Here is a 12,729-nt window from a genome sequence, read left to right on the forward strand (position 1 = left end):
ACCCCATTTCCATATGAGTTGGGAAATTGTGTTGGATGTAAAAATAAACGGAATACAATGATTTGCAAATCATTCTCAACCCATATTTAGTTGAATATGCTACAAAGACAACATATTTAATGTTCAAACTGATAAACATTTTTTTGTTGTTGCAAATAATCATTAACTTTAGAACTTGATGCCAGCAACACGTGACAAAGAAGTTGGGAAAGGTGGTAATAAATACTGATAAAGTTGAGGAATGCTCATTAAACACTTATTTGGAACATGCTATAAGTGTGCAGGCTAATTGGGAACAGGTGGGTGCCATGATTGGGTATAAAACAGCTTCCCAAAAAAGGCTCAGTCTTTCACAAGAAAGGATGGGGCGAGGTACACCCCTTTGTCCACAACTGCGTGAGCAAATAGTCAAACAGTTTAAGAACAACGTTTCTCAAAGTGCAATTGCAAGAAATGTAGGGATTTCCACATCTACGGTACGTAATATCATCAACAGGTTCAGAGAATCTGGAGAAATCACTCCACGTAAGCGGAATGGCCGTAAACCAACATTGAATGACCATGACCTTCGATCATTCAGGCGGAACTGTATCAAAAACCGACATCAATCTCTAAAGGATATCACCACATGGGCTCAGGAACACTTCAGAAAACCACTGTCACTAAATACAGTTTGTCGCTACATCTGTAAGTGCAAGTTAAAGCTCTACTATGCAAAGCGAAAGCCATTTATCAACAACATCCAGAAACGCCGCCGGCTTCTCTGGGCCCGAGATAATCAAAGATGGACTGATGCAAAGTGGAAAAGTGTTCTGTGGTCTGATGAGTCCACATTTCAAATTGTTTTTGGAAATATTCGACATCGTGTCATTCGGACCAAAGGGGAAGCGAACCATTCAGACTGTTATTGACGCAAAGTTCAAAATCCAGCATCTGTGATGGTATGGGGGTGCAATAGTGCCCAAGGCATGCGTAACTTACACATCTGTGAAGGCACCATTAATCCTGGAAGGTATATACAGGTTTTGGATCAACATATGCTGCCATCTAAGTCTTTTTCATGGACGCCCCTGCTTTTTTCAGCAAGACAATGTCAAGCCACATTCAGCACATGTTACAACAGCGTGGCTTTGTAAAAAAAATAATGCGGGTACTTTCCTGGCCCGCCTGCAGTCCACACCTGTCTCCCATCGAATATGTGTAGCGCATTATGAAGAGTAAAATACGACAGCGGAGACCCCGGACTGTTGAACGACTGAAGCTCTACATAAAACAAGAATAGGAAAGAATTCAACTTTCAAAGCTTCAACAATTAGTTTCCTTAGATCCCAAACCTTTATTGAGTGTTGTTAAAAGAAAAGGTGATGTAACACAGTGGTGAACATGCCCTTTCCCAACTACTTTGGCACGTGTTGCAGCCATGAAATTCTAAGTTAATTATTATTTGCAAAAAAAAAATAAAGTTTATGAGTTTCAACATCAAATATATTGTCTTTGTAGTGCATTCGATTGAATATGGGTTGAAAAGGATTTGCAAATCAATGTATTCCATTTTTATTTACATCTAACACAGTTCATGTGGAAACAGGGTTTGTATTTGTTTTATTGTATTGTTTCATTAATAGCTGTTGTATTATTATAAAATGGCTTGTTAAACATTTCATAGGATTTTCAGAGGGAGGAAAAACCAAGACATTTCATATAAAATTTAAAATGAATAAATACATAAAAAGAAAAAGAAAAGAATGGTTAAAAGCCATCTTCCCGGGAAACATTTCATCTCGTCCCGTACATTTTTTTTTACCATCCCTGGGACGACAAACGACGATAATCTCAAGTCCAGGAAGTTACATTTTATTGTTTGCATTACTTGTTTCAGCATTGCACTTTGAAGATGGTGCCCCAGCTCTTTGACAGCTTTGGCTCTTTTTCAGATCAGCACATGGACTTTAAGTCTTTCTTATTTACAGTATATATGAAAGTTTCTCATTTCTATTCAGACCTAAATATGTATTTAATTTCCTTAACCGACTGAAATAATAACAATGAATAATTTCCAAGTCTTTGTTAGCCGTTTGTGAAGTTTTGTGCTTGTGCGCTACGTTCGCTCGCATCCTCTGCATTTCCTGGGGGCTAAGCGCACCCTGTCCTTAAAAGCTAGTGACGCCCCTGGCAACACTCATGTCAGCGTCATTGACACGAGACATCAACTTGAGCCGAAAATACACTTCTTTGCAAAGTTCCGGTCTGCAACCTGTCCAAAAATGTTGAGCACTATCATCTTTAACAGCATCTCCACATGACAATGAAGTCTAAGCAGGATGCTATTTTTCAAACCTTGGTCAAAACCAGACAGTGACTATGTGTACTAATAATATGTAGTAGAACCCATGGTCCATCCATCTATTCTGTAGTTTCAGGCCACCAAGACATAATCGGTGCAACAAAGTGGTAAATCAAGAGCTTTGCCTTCTGACTCAACTCTCTTCACCGTGACGGACCGGTAAAGCAGCCACTTCACTGCGGATGCTGAAATAAGGCAGCTATCATTCGTCACTCATGAACCCAAGATATTTAAACTTCTCCACCTGGGGAAAGTATACAGGTAATGCAAAAACGTAATTTACATTTTTTCGAATAAGCACAATAATATGCTGACAGAACAAGAAAATTGGGCTTGCCAAATCTGTATCTTTCTTGTTCTTTTTTTTTTTTTAACTCGATTTGAGAAATGTAATCTTGCCGAGATTACCAAGAGCGACAGAACTTGAGACTTACCTTCAAGCCGAGGATGAAGTCAACTGAAGAAAAAAGGTTTCAGCCTCATACTTTTATGACGGTGATGGGGGGATGTGGCTTCAAGTATTCGAAGTGCATCTTGTCCGACTGGTTTCGCATCAGAACATCAGACACTGATGTTTTTGCTACTTCAAAAAACTTTCTGTTGCTTCAAGGGAATCTGTTTTTAAAGATGAAGCTGGAAATGTTCCACAAGTTTCCTGGTGGTCAAGGGGACCCCCTGTAAACCAAAGGTCACAGCAATGTTTAGGGACAGTCTTAATGTGGGCCACCTTGGATGCATGGTAAGAAAAAGGTCAAGTGCAATTAGGACCGATTACCAGGAGAAAAATACCAGGAATAAATGGAAGAGGAGCCGTATAATACAAAGCAGGGGTGGGCGATTATTTGATTGATGATCGTGATTAATTTGAGTTTGACCATGGTGATCAGCTGTTAGCTCATATTACCTCGATCAAACATCGCGCAAATGCAGATACTGCAATATAGTTGGTATTCCGGTGGTCATCCAAGCCAAGGTGGCTGTTGCACAGCAAGCAGCACGCAAACTATCTGAGTACAAAAGAGGCTTAAATCTTCCTGCAAAAAGCAGATACAAGCAAAATATCAAACTATACGATGCAATAGAGCACTATACTTAATATAAAAATATTTGTTGAGTGATATTAATGACTATATGTCTGTCGCGTTCCCAGAAATATCGAACTATTGTGCTGCAGACACCATTCAATAGGACAAAACAAATAGAAACTTGGAAAAGCATGGATGTATACAACTTTTTTGTGTGTGGCTGGGTCAAAGACATTGCTATCAAAACTCTCCAAGATAAATATGCATCCTTTTTGCTTGGGTAAGGTTGCATTTCATGATTTAACTTTGTGTCTACTGCCATGTTTGTTGTTGTTGCATGCCCCGTTTACGAGTAGCGTGTTTTTCCCCGTTTTTATCAAAATATAACTACACATGTCAAAATTGTGTATGTGCTGAGAGACTCATTTATGATTGCTGCCTTTGGTAAGAACCAAACTCTTTTAAGTTTAGACTCGCTGAGTCTAAACTTAAACTTGTGTATTTCTTAAACTTGTGTTTAAGAAATACAAATAATATCAAGATAATACTTCAATGAGAAATAATAAACATTAAGGTTATATCAAGCAAACCTTCAACAAAGTGATCACTGCAAAGTCGTGCATTATTTGACTCTGCTACCTTAGACTGGTGTGGGAGCTGTTTTTGACAGACTTTAGTCTCACTGATGGCTGCAGCTCACCAGTAATCCTGCCCTCAAAGAAGGTCTTTGTGACTTAACTACTGTATTGGTCCTGACTGGGAGAATAAACACATCAGGCCAAAAGTTTGGACACACCTTCTCATTTAATGCAATTCCTTTATTTTTTTGACTATTTACATTGTAGATTGTCACTGAAGGCATCAGAACTATGAATGAACACGTGGAGTTATGTACATAATAAAAAAAGGTGAAATAACTGAAAACATGTTTTATATTCTAGTTTCTTCAAAATAGCCATCCTTTGCTCTGATTACTACTTTGCACACTCTTGGCATTCTCTCGATGAGCTTCAAGCACACCTGTGAAGTGAAAACCTTTTCAGGTGACTACCTCTTGAAGGTCATATATATATATATATATATATTTATATATATATATATATATATATATATATATATATATATATATATATATATACACTGATATATATATATATATACATATATATATATATATACACACACACACACACACACACACACACTCACACACACACACACACACACACACAGACAGACAGACAGACAGACAGACAGACAGACAGACAGACAGATAGATAGATAGCTAGAAGGGTCAAATCATCCCACCCAATAATCAAAGGAATAAACTGCTATTGACTTTTGCAGTGGAAAAGTCAAATGCGTCATGGCAGCCTCGCTCTGCCTTGTTAAGCAGATCCTACGTCAACCGTAATAACAACAACCATTCTCCTGTCAACACGCTGACAATAATAAAATCTCAGAGATAATTATAACACAGAGATAATTATAACAGTCATTATGAATGACAATTTAAGGAATCTTGCCCGCCTAGAATGTGAGACATGAACTATGTGCTCTGAGGACATAGGATGTGCGTTTACTGCATCAGGTGCATGGCCGTAACTACAAAAAGAAGATGATATGACTGACAGCAAATAATCTTTGTATAGGACATTGTGTGCGCTGTGCATCGCCATCCTCTCTCAATATAGGATCTTTAGTCATGCACAGCCAGTTACAAAACCAGACAACAATGTACCGCAATCAAGTCCACTTTTACTTGAAACATCCTCCGACCTAATACGTGCTGTCGACATCACGTTAACATGGAATTATAGTAACGTAACTAATCTTGGTATCAGCTGATTGAAAATCATGTGAAAGGCTGTCGGTATAACACCGGAGTCATGCCAGTCAGGTTCTGTTCACAGAGATCAAACCAGCCCCGCCCTAAACGCTAAACATGGGCGTGGGCTTTCGCGATCATTGGGGTGGCACATGTCAAATGTAAATTACTATTGAACGACAAGGCGCTTCATATAAAATTTTACCTCATACGTATTTCTGGCCGCGTCATGGTGTGTCGCTGATAAGAAAATGGGGACAGATTCTTCCTCAGACCTCTGGTGTCATTAGGACTTGTGTTGCAAAGCAGAAGGTCTTGGGTGAAATCCCACCATCACCAAGCTCAGGGTTTTATACTCCAAATCCCTGCTGGTTTTGAAGTACCGTATTTTTCGGATTATAAATCGCTCCGGGGTATACGTCGCACTGGCCGAAAATGCATAATAAAGAAGGAAAAAAACATATATATGTCGCACTGGAGTATAAATCGCATTTTTGGGGGAAATTTATTTGATAAAATCCAACACCAAGAATAGACATTTGAAAGGCAATTTAAAATAAATAAAGAATAGTGAACAACAGGCTGAATAAGTGTACGTTATATGACGCATAAATAACCAACTGAGAAGGTGCCTGGTATGTTAACGTAACATATTATGGTAAGAGTGATTCAAATAACTATAACATATAGAACATGCTATACGTTTATCAAACAATCTGTCACTCCTAATTGATAAATCAGATGAAATCTTCTTCATCGATGTCACTTCTAAACAACTCTGCCAACTCCAAAGGTATGCGCCGCTTCCTCTTGTCGTTTTCTGCTGCATATTTCACTACGTCCAGCTTGTAATCTGCAGTACATGACTTCCTTTTCAGTGCCGTTTTTGTTCAGCCTTTCTCAGTTTTTTTAAGTTACCGCCAACGATAAAATGATCCATTGTAATAGCTACGGCAGTAGCATATAGCAGTTAGCATTCCATGACCCACAATGCACTTCTGCCATGACCCTCCCACGCCGAATTCTTACTGGTTGACGTTTGTGTGACGATTTCTGACATTTTCCTTGTCTCTTCCGCGAATGAGATAAATAATGTTATTTGATATTTTACGGTAATGTGTTAATAATTTCACACATAAGTCGCTCCGGAGTATATGTCGCATCCCCGGCCAAACTATGAAAAAAACTACGACTTATAGTCCGAAAAATACTTAGTAATATTATATTGATTGTTGTTTTTTTTACCTTTAAATAAAAATATTGGAATCGGGAAAACCCTACTAGGAACTTACAAAATTCCAAATTCCCAGTACAAATGGAACACAGCCTAAATGTAAAGGGTTTTACTGCGGTTTATGATTACCGCCGGTTGTTTTTATCATTCCTTCAACTTTGTTGTTCAGTGTGAATTGCGGGACACCATCCCTCAGATATCTGCAAAATTGATGAGGAATCATGATGTTGGAATGTTGACAGTCTAATATGTCATCTTTTGTGACAGTAGTGGTATTCGGGTGTGGTTTTACAGATGCTAGACGACACACACCTATAATTATGATGATGATAATTACTGATCGGTATTCATATTGACGTCCACAATTTCATATTGACTGCCAGAACCCGATTTTCCTTTTACGTTGAGGCAGAAATCCACCTGATCCACCTGGCCTTACCTAGAACGTAAACCTGTTGTGAAGCTGTTAGAATTACCTAGAAACGCGCGCATAAAATCCTGCTAATCAGGTTTTTCATGTCGCTCAACCTCCAACATTAATTTTGGGATCCAGAGGCAGAAACAAAAAATAATTATTGTTTTTGTATTAAAGTAATAGCAAATTGTTATTTGATCCCGAGTTGATTGTAAATCGTACTTTTTTTGCAATAATGTCTCAGAAGGTTCATGGTAGCTTAAAGGCCTACTGAAATGCGATTTTCTTATTTAAAGGGGGATAGCAGGTCCATTCTATGTGTCATACTAGATCATTTCGCGATATCGCCATATTTTTGCTGAAAGGATTTAGTAGAGAACATCGACGATAAAGTTCGCAACTTTTGGTGTTGATAAAAAAGCCTTGCCTGTACCGGAAGTAGCAGACGATATCCGTGTGACGTCACGGGTTGTGGAGTTCCTCACATCTGAACATTGTTTACAATCATGGCCACCAGCAGCAAGAGCGATTCGGACCGAGAAAGCGACGATTTCCCCATTAATTTGAGCCAGGATGAAAGATTTGTGGATGAGGAAAGTGAGAGTGAAGGACTAGAAAAAAATAAATAAAAAAATAAAAAAAATAGGACAAGAGGGCAGTGGGAGTGATTCAGATAGGGAAGATGCTGTGAGAGGCGCCGTGGCAGCCGTGGGAGTGGCAGGACCACTCGGCCAGGCCCAACCGCAACAAAGGATAGAGCCATACCGCTTTGAACCCGACGCTGACGGTCAAGAGGACGTATATTGATGCTGGAGTAGCACACAACATAGATCGCCTTCAGGATACAGAATGTGGCAGCCGTGAAAGTGTCAGGACCACTAGGCCAGGCCCAACCGCAACAAGGGATAGAGCCATACCGCTGTGAACCCGACGCTGACGGTGATGGTCAGGAGGACGCATATTGATGCTGGAGTAGCACACGACATAGATCACCTTCAGAATACAGAATGGTAAAATGTTTTTTATTAATACACACTGTACTGTGTGTGTGTGGTCCAATCCAACCGTGTTCGCTTGACATCTCTGTTCCATAGTAAAGCTTGACTGTCATCTTTCGGGAATGTAAACAATGAAACACCAGCTGTTTGTGTTGCTAAAGCCGGCCGCAATACACCGCTTCCCACCTACAACTTTCTTCTTTGATATCTCCATTGTTCATTGAAAAAATTGCAAAAGATTCAGCAACAACACAGATGTCCAGAATACTGTGGAGTTTTGCGATGAAAACAGACGACTTAATAGCTGGGAACGATGCTGGAACAAAATATCGTCTACAATCCGTGACATCACAAGCACGTGTCATCATATCGAGACGTTTCAGCAGGATATTTCGGTGCGAAATTTTAAATTGCATTTTAGTAAACTAACCCGGCCGTATCGGCATGTGTTGCAATGTTAAGATTTCATCATTGATATATAAGCTATTAGACTGCGTGGTCGGTAGTAGTGTGTTTCAGTAGGCCTTTAATTGAAACACAGACAGTGTAAAAAAATAAAATAAAGGTTACCAAATAGTGCATACAGTGGTACCTCGGGGCACAAGTTTATTCTGTGACGCAGCTTTTACCTCGTGCTGTGGAACAGCGTTCATTGACTTCTCACGCAACCGCACTGTTCAGTTTGTTCTAGAAGACGTTTTGCCTCTCCTCCAAGTAGGCTTTATCAGGTCATGATCATAGACTTGGAACGGCCAGATACAGTTTTAGACTTAGATTGGTCAGGTCTAGTCTGACTGCAAATGGTAAATGGCAGAGGTGGGTAGTAACGCGCTACATTTACTCCGTTACATCTACTTGAGTAACTTTTGGGATGAATTGTACTTCTAAGAGTAGTTTTTATGCAACATACTTTTACTTATACTTGAGTATATTTATAGAGAAGAAACGCTACTTTTACTCCGCTCCATTTACCTACATTCAGCTCGCTACTCGCTACTTTTTTTATCGATCTGTTAATATTGGTTTTGTTTTTTCAAAGTAGGATACGCATGCCTGTGTTTCACCAATCACATGCAGTCACTGGTGACGTTGGACCAATCAAACAGAGCCAGGCGGTCACGTGACCGTCACACGTAAAACCCGACTCAAACAAGTTGAAAAACTTATTGGGGTGTTACCATTTAGTGGTCAATTGTACGAAATATGTACTGTACTATGCAATCTACAAATAAAAGTTTCAATAAATCAATCAAAAGTGTAAAGGAAAAAAGACACTTTTTATTTCAACTGTACTTCCCGTCAAAAGCCTAAAGACTGATCGCACAGTTCCTGTCTTCACAATAAAAGTGCCGCTCCATCGTGCCTGCGCTAACAAAATAAGAGTGTCCGAAAGCCAGCGCAAACAAGCTAGCAAGTTAGGAGTTTGCCGCCAATGTATTTTTTGTAAAGTGTATTAAAACGAATATGGAAGCTGGACAAATAAGATGTCAAAAACCAATAACTTTCATGTGGTATTGGACAGAAAGGAGGAATTTTTTTTCTCCTCCATTTGAAAACGTGGACGTTATCAGCACTATACTGTCTGATTCCAATCAATGCAAGTCATCAGAATCAGGTAATACACCAACTTATATTCTTGTCTTCATGAAAGAAAGGAATCTATGTGTTAAACATGCATGTATATTCATTAAAACACCTTTAACATGTGAACAAAAACGGCAAAATAAATAAATATAAATTACATACTGTATATTTAAAGATATGTATGTATATATATATATATATATATATATATATATATATATATATATATATATGGAATTCAGAGACGTGTGGTAGGTGATGCAGCCATTCGCAGGAACTGGCAAAACTTTCTTTGAGTTGACAGCAATAAGACTGAGTTGTTTGCCTTTCTCTCAGAGGCTCTGCTCAGATGGTTTGTGCAGGAGGATAAACGGCTTGTCATCACAAGTGACATGGAAGTCCTTAGCAAGCCACCTCTCCCAGATAGGACATCGATTGCTCCTTGCACGCATGAGGAAGCGGATAGTTGTATGTTATTGTACGTAGCCCATGCAGCAAGAAACGGCGACTACAAAATTGTGATTCAAACAGTTGATACTGATGTTGTGGTGCTGGCTGTGGCAGTGGCTCAGACTCCATGACCAGAAGATGAGCTTAGGTTGGCTTTCGGTACTGGTAAGAATTTTTGATATTTGGCAGCCCATGAAATTGCAGCAGAGCTCGGGCCCAAGAAAGCATGTGCACTACCAGTGTTCCAGGCATTGACGGGTTGTGACACTGTGTCAAGCTTTATTGGCCATGGGAAAAAGACTGCATGGGCTGTATGGTCTGTGCTTCCAGAACTTACACATGCCCTGTTGAAAGTGTCTTCAGCCCCAGATGACATACCACAGGAGGTAAGGGCCACAATTGAGAGGTTTGTTATCTTTGTCTATGACCGAACCAGCACATGTACAGAAATCAATACGGCAAGGAAGAAGTTATTTGCAAAGAGGCACAATGTGCAAACAATCCCCCCTACCAAGGCTGGCCTAGAAGAGCATGTTAAGAGAGCTGTATACCAAGGAGGGCACGTGTGGGGTACAGTCCTGGTATCAACACCAGAACTACCATCACCGTACGAATGGGGCTGGTCAAAGTCACCTGAGGGGGACTGTCACACCCCGCCTCGGGTGAAGGTAATGTAACCTTTGCAAACTGTACTTTAAATCAAAGATGGCTAGGCACGCAGTGGTAACAGTTTACAAACATTTAAACCTTCTGGACATGCCTACCAGATGCAAGCCAGTCAAGTTATGAACTTGCAGGCCAGTCAAGTTATGAACTTGTCTCAAGCAAATGCAAGAAGGGTTGTGTTGGGCAGTGTAAGTGCCAAAAATCCCACTTACAGTGCACAGCCCTTTGGGTCTGTGAAGGCGAGTGTGACTAGTCTTCCCAGTGATAGACCCTATGTTTCCCTTGCTTAACATGAGTATTTTGAGATAGAAAGAAGATTCTTAGAAATTCCAAAGTTCCCAATTTAAATTCTGCATCAAGATAAATGTATAATTAAACATAGAGATCATTCATATCTAACCAGTTAGCGGCCATTTTGAATTTTCTATGAAAATGTTCCACTATCCAAAATACATTTACCAAGTAGTATGAATGGTAAGTAAGTTTGAAATATTATATTAAATCCATCATTCATAAAAAAACAGTTGTTGCTGGCGGACATTTTGAAAAATGGCTGCCATGGGCGCCATGTTGAAAATTCATGATGGCTCCACATCCAAATCTTTTGAAAATGCCTTTGGCTATAAGTGTTCCAAATTTCATGCTTTTATCACAAAATGCACAATTCCTTTATATTTTGGAACTAACCTCTTGTACTAATATGAGGTAGATCATCTCGACTTGGTCATTTATTAAGTAATTGATTAATGTTGAAAAACTTATTGGGGTGTTACCATTTAGTGGTCAATTGTAGGGAATATGTACTGTACTGTGCAATCTACTAATACAAGTTTCAATCAATCAATCAATCAATGAATGCCTACTGAGCATATGGTGCTGTTAAGTTATTGTGGCTCAATGTGCCTTAATTTTTTTTATTTTAATGTACTATTTTTTAATATATATTGTTGTTTTAGTTGCTTAAGACATATTCCTGGCTCTAAATTTGCTTGTTACTATTTTTATGTTTTTGTGCATTATTTGTTGCCGTAATCATTAAACAAACAGGTTACTCTTCAGTTACTCAGTACTTGAGTAGTTTTTTCACAACATACTTTTACTCAAGTAAATATTTGGGTGACTACTCCTTACTTTTACTTGAGTAATAAATCTCTAAAGTAACAGTACTCTTACTTGAGTACAATATCTGGCTACTCTACCCACCTCTGGGGTTATTCTACCTTTTTAAGGAACTCAAAGCGCTTTGACACTAGTTCCACATTCACCCATTCACACACACATTCACACACTGACGGCGGGAGCTGCCATGCAAGGCGCTAACCAGGACCCATCAAATACTGGTCTTGAGCAGGTCTATGGTTAAATCCCCTCAGCTCCTTGAATCTGTTGCTTTAATGGAGGAGTGTTTGTGTGACAGGTGTATTTTGTCCACATGATAAGAGAGATGCTTTAATGGAGGAGTGTTTGTGTGACAGGTGTATTTTGTCCACATGATGAGTTGAGATGCACAGTACCTTCATAAAGGGACAGTACAGTCTTCATAGACACACAAGAGGTTTGTCAGGATTAAAAGGCTGGCTTCTTGGTAATGAATCGAATACTTATTTTACCTATTTGACCCACTTGATCTTAGTTTAATTGCCCCATTTTTTGGAACTTGTCCGGTTAAAAAAAAGAAAAAAATTATGTTACTTCAGGATTAGATTGCGATGTAGTTTTTGCTTTTGTTTTAAAGCATTGAATTAATTTTGCTACAACAATTGTTTTGTATGTGTTGAAATCGTGTGTGCCCAATATATATTATTGGTTAATTATTTTTTGATGTTTTGTAGCTGTATTTAGAAATGGCAGTGCTGGAGTGGCAGCTGGTTGCATCAGATCTGCTCTTTTAATGTATTGAATGTCCTTTGTGTTTTTTGCTGTTACACATGTTACACACATGTTTATGTGTGCTATGGCTATGAGGTTTTCCTTGCTCTCAGTCTACGGGGTTGGTGGGGCGGTGTTTGGTGGTAGCGTGGGGTGTGTATTGTAGCGTCCCGGAAGAGATAGTGCTGCAAGGGTTTATGGGTATTTGTTCTGCCAAGTTTATGTTGTGTTACCGTTCGGATGTTCTCCCGAAATGTGTTTGTCATTCTTGTTTGGTGTGGGTTCACAGTGTGGCGCATATTTGTAACATTGTTTA

The sequence above is a fragment of the Nerophis ophidion genome, linkage group LG19 (genome assembly GCF_033978795.1).
Source record: "Nerophis ophidion isolate RoL-2023_Sa linkage group LG19, RoL_Noph_v1.0, whole genome shotgun sequence".
In the NCBI taxonomy this organism is placed as follows: Eukaryota; Metazoa; Chordata; class Actinopteri; order Syngnathiformes; family Syngnathidae; genus Nerophis; species Nerophis ophidion.